Source organism: Tamandua tetradactyla, chromosome 4 (genome assembly GCF_023851605.1).
Source record: "Tamandua tetradactyla isolate mTamTet1 chromosome 4, mTamTet1.pri, whole genome shotgun sequence".
Classification (NCBI taxonomy): domain Eukaryota; kingdom Metazoa; phylum Chordata; class Mammalia; order Pilosa; family Myrmecophagidae; genus Tamandua; species Tamandua tetradactyla.
Genome location: NC_135330.1, coordinates 65,095,564 through 65,100,813, shown reverse-complemented (window position 1 = coordinate 65,100,813; position 5,250 = coordinate 65,095,564). Strand labels below are relative to the sequence as shown.

The window sequence follows — 5,250 nt, the reverse complement described above, 5'->3', positions numbered from 1 at the left end:
TGCATGCTCCCAGCCTATATAAGCCTGTGCACTTCCTCAATAAAGGGGACGACTTCCACTCACCCCTGAGGGTTGTCTCCTGAGTTGTGTGCTGTGTGCTGTGTGTCTGTGTGACTGACTCAGTACGGCCACTTACCCCTAGCCATCAGCTAACCAGCCATCAGCTACCCAACAGTCTGATCTCAAAAAACCTCTGGTTTTTTTTGCCCTGTCATCCCTGCCCCTTCTGTGCTGGGGGAAAAATTAGTACCTTTAACTTTTGTTTGGTGTTTATCTGAGCTGGGGGCTCAGTAGTCAGAATTTGTTCATTACTTCCATAGTTGGAGCTTGGTTGAGTTCAGCCCCTGCTGCTAGTAAAGTCTCTTTCCTTCCCCTCCAGGAACCAGCCCGTGGGGTAGGGGTGCCACCCTCAATGGCTTGGGGATTTACAGTTCTGGGTGGGATTGCAGCTGATTCACCTTGTCCAGACTGGTATATGCTGTGTGTCTGGTCACTGATGTGTCCCCAGCAATTGTTCTGTACTGTTCCTGACTATTTATTAGCTGGGCTGGAGGATGAACAAAATTCCACACCTCACTTAGCTGCCAGGAACCTGGCTAGTCAGTTTAAAAAATCTGGTCTCTGGCCATAGCCTATATCTGATATTCTGCTTACTTTCCTCATTATTAGATGCCATTGGTCGAATTAAGATTGAATGAGTTAGGATACCTCAGTCAAATTTCTTCAACGTTCACAGGAACAAGTGGCACAAAGCACATGTGGAATGGGGATAGCAGCTGTTGTTTTCAAAGTGGGCTTTTCTCCCTGTTAGGCTGCTGATATCCTCTAAGCAGTGATCTAGTTAGGAGCAATTTGGCTTTAGACTTCACCATATTCTCCTCGTGGACTAATTCTAGAAAAGGAAGCACTTACTGCATGCAGATTCTGTGCTTCCCATCTTCTCTCCCTCAGTTTTGAAGGACCATTTGGCTGGTTACAGAATTCTTGGTTGAAAGACTTTATCTTTCAGGATTTAAATGTATAATACCACTGCCTTTTTGCCTCCATAGTGCTAGTTGAGAAGTTGAACTCTGTCTTACACAAGTGGTTTCCCTTGTATGTAGTAGGTTGTTTTTCTCTTGCTGCTTTCAGGATTTTCTGCCTCTCTTCAACATTTGACAGACTGATTAATATGTGTCTTGGGGAAGGCCTATTTGAATTTCTTCTGTTTGGAATTTGTTGAGCTTCTTTGACTTGTATATTTATATCCTTTATAAGGGTTGGGAAGTTTTCCCCCATTATATCCTCAACTAATCTTCCCAGCCTTTTCATCTTCTTCTCCTTCTAGGACACTCCTTCTAGGATTCTCATATTTGGGTGCTTTGTTTTGTCCATCGTTTCCCTGCCATCTAATTCAATTTTTTCCATCTTTTTTGCCACTTGCTGTTTTGAGTATTTGAAATCAGTTGTTCTGTTCTCTGGTTCACTTATTCTCTCTTCTGCCTCTTCAAATCTGCTTTTGTGTGTCTCTAGTATGTTTTTTATTTTGTCTACAGCATCTTTCATTTCTTTGATATCACTCTTTTTCTAATTATTCTTTCAAATTCTTCTTTATGCCCTTCTAATGTCTTCTTGATCTCTTTTACATCATTAACCATCCCATTATTTTATTTAGTGAGTTACATGAGCAGTTTTGATTAGTTGTTCCAGTGTCTGTGTCTCCTCTGGTATTTTATATTGGTCATTAGGCTGCACTTTATCTGTCTGCATCATGGTATGCTTGGTGATCTTCTCCTGTCTTTGTGGCATGTAAATATCTTGATTGACTTACTTTGGAAATTGATTTCCTTCAATAGTGTAAAGCCTTATATTTGTGTGATTGATATGGAGCAGGATGCGGGGCATGGGGCAGGGTACAACAGTGTGGTGATGTTTTGCAGCACAGGTATAAGCACAGGTTGGGGATGCTGCTCTGGTGTCTGTAAGTGTGGGCATGCAGTAATGGGGAGCTTGGGGCTGTGCAGGTGCATGGGTCTGGTGGGGTGGCTCTGGTGTGCACTGGTCTAGGGTGCAGGGCCCTTCGTGCACATGCCCAGAGCTCAGGGCAGTGGGTTGGTGTTGTCACTTCATGGGCTGGGGGCAGATGTGGCCTGGCTGAGCAGGTCAGTGCTTGCCCAGAGCTTGGAACAGTACTGTGGGCATGTGCATGCACAGATGTGGAAGGGCTATAAACTAACGTACATGTGTCCAGAGCTCAGGGTGGGTGGGATGGGGTTGTGCAACTGTATGGGTTGGGAGTGGGTGTAGCCTGAGTATGGAGTTAAGTGTCTGCAGCATTTATGCTGGGGCAACTGCCTGCAGGGGGCAGGAATGGGCAGGTAGCACTTGGGAGGGACAGGCTGAGACTGCATTTTTGCAGGAGATCTGGGTTGGGCTGAGGCAGGTGTGTGCATGCTTGGGGTAGGGGTATGGGACAAGTACACACGTGGAGAGGGTTATGGCAGGGCAGGGGTGCTTGGAGTGTGGGGCGGGGGTGGATGGGTGGGCAACTGGGTTCAGGTACGTGGGGTGTAGGGTGAGTTGTAGGTCACCAGACTGTACTGGTGAGGGTAGCACACTCAATGAAGGTGGCTTGACTTACATCCTGGTCCCTGTCTCCCTGTCTCCCCAATTCGTGTGTTCATGAGGGCTCTGGGCTTCTGCATTACGCTGTTTGCACCAGCCAGATGGTCTCCAGTTCTCTGCCTCTCAACTCCTCAGCTTTTGCAACCAGGATCCCCCTTTCAAGGAGGAGTCTTTAATTCCACAGAAGAACACCTTCCACCACCTCACGCTCTGTCTTTATAAGGTGGTAGAGAAAAAAATGAGTATTTAATTTTAAGTTGAAAGTTATCTTTCTAGTTTTTACCTGTTTATTGAGTAATCTTTTTGCATGTTTGCTTTGTTTTCAGTGTCTACCTTTTTCATTTCTAGAAAGTCTATCTGGTTCATTTTGAAATATTTCTATTCATTTAAAATAGTTTCTTATTCATGTCTGCTAGTATCTCTTCCTTTTTCTATTGCTTTAAAAATATAGGCATACTCTAAATCATCTCTCATGGTGTTTAATTTCCTCTTGTGTGAGCTTATCTATTGTTGGAGTTTTTTGGGGTGAGTCCCTTTGGTCTCTAGTTGATGAAACATCTTCAGTGTGGTGGTTTTGAGTTTGCCTGTGGTATGTACCATAAAGTTTCATCTGGTTCAGACTAGTTTTAGCCCTAGGAAAAACTAGGGAACAGTGTGAGGTAATCCAGGCTTTATTACAGTATGTAGCATAGACTTGGGGTTCTGATTTCTCATAGATAACCTTTTTTCTACCCAAATGTCCAGACAGACTGACAGTTTCCCTTTTATGTCTCTGAGATGTGGTAGAGAGGTATTCTGGACCCTGTTTCTCAGCATGGTAGTCCTTCGTCACCCCAGCAAGAGCATGTGGGTTCCCCTGCTGACCCCTATATCATATACTGAATTCTGATAATCCATGGTTCTGAAAACTCCTGGGTTGTTTGGTTTCAGCCCTGTTTTTGAGTTCCTGTTGTGTTTCTTGTACATGAGGTTTTAAGCTTTAAAATTTATTTTTTAATGTTTGTTTTAATCTTTAAACAGTGTTGAAGTGTGTTTGGTATAAATAGACAAGTTTAAATAAATAAAAATAAATAAATAATACTATCCATTCTGCTTAGTCCACTGTACTGACTGTTAGCCTTCTGAGTACTTAGGCTAGTATGAATCTGATAGATTGCTACAAGTGGAATTAGGGAGACAGGGCATTAACATTTAAAACTGGGTAGAAACTGCTGAAGTTCACATGTCAAGGCTGTTCCAGTTTATACTACCTTTTTGATCACATTCTTCCCTCACCATTATCAGTGTTCATTGTTTTCAGTTGTTTTACTCAATTTTAACTTTTTAATCAATTTTAAAAGGAAAAACATCTATTTTTAATAACTTTATGGATTTGGGCTGATAAATATAGAAGAAGCCTTGCTGACATGCATGAGAGTGTTGCTTGCAACCATCCGTCAGTAAGAACTTGCATGAACATGAGGCAGCCTGAACCAGCCACCTAGGAAAACAGCTGGACATATATGCAGAGAACTGGAGTTTCCATGAAGTTCACACCTCGAATGCATGCATAGCCAGGTTTGCTGTCCACATTCTCTGAGAGTGAGTGTGCTGTCGACTGCTGAGGGGAAAGGGATGTGGGTTTGTCCTGGGCTGAGTCTGCACCAGCGTCCTTAGTGTTATGGTCCTACAGGCCAGAATCACTGGTAGAGGCTGCCAGGATTTACATGAACATAGATGTTATTTTTTTTTCCCCCTAGAAGCGGGCTTTATTTTCCCTGAAATTCAGATTTCTTGATCCATTTTTTTGCTTTTTTGGTATTGAATTCATTTGGCTCTTCAGACTAATGGAAAGTGATGATACTCAAATGGTTCCTTTCTGTGTGGACCTTTTGGAAAATGAAGCATCTTTGACAATGGGAATTTCTTCCCTAAGTACTTGGGTTTTGAGCTCATTTTGCCTCTTATAAATTGTCTTTTTAAATATACAGAACTGTCTCAAATGTAATAGGCCATGCCTGTAGGTAGGAGGTTGCTGTTATAGGAGGTTTTTAGATGGTGGTACTTTGAAGTCAGCTTGGAAAGTATGACTTGGACAAATGAGCTTCCCATTGTCTTCCAGCCCCAGGGCCTGTGCCTGAGCCTTGCTGCTTTCTGTTTCACATGAAGGCTAGAGGGTTTCATCTCATCAACTCTTCTTTGTCTGGGGTCATGGGTCTTATGGGAAGATTCTCTGTTTTTTTCTAGAAGAACATTTTGTGTATGTGTTTATTAGATTTTATTTATTTATTTAAAAAAATGGAATGCTTCACGAATTTGCATGTCATCCTTGCGCAGGGGCTATGCTGATCTTCTCTGTATCGTTCTCATTTTAGTATATGTGCTGCTGAAGCAAGCACATTTATTTTAATAAACTTTGTTTACTCAAGGCAGGCAGGGGGGAACTGCAATGTTCAATGATGCCAGGGATCAATTCTATACTTGATTTTGGTGAAAAAGTTATAAATGGTCAATGGAAATAAAGTTTAGTGTAGTTTTTTTTCCTTAGAGACAGGATGATGTAATGGAAAGAAAAGGAGATATGGAGTCAGACTGACCTGAATCCTCCAAAACTCCACCACGTTCCAGTTGTGTGACTGTAAAAATTACTTGCCTTCACTTATCATT

The 5,250-nt window shown here is 42.4% G+C and overlaps 1 non-coding gene across 1 annotated transcript; it reads right to left on the bottom strand.

Moving 5' to 3' along the window:
* Positions 1-4,875: 4,875 nt before the first annotated feature.
* On the bottom strand, positions 4,876-4,982 carry LOC143681788 (U6 spliceosomal RNA). Its single transcript, XR_013174847.1, has one exon. It is a non-coding gene; the product is annotated as a U6 spliceosomal RNA (small nuclear RNA).
* Positions 4,983-5,250: the final 268 nt, after the last annotated feature.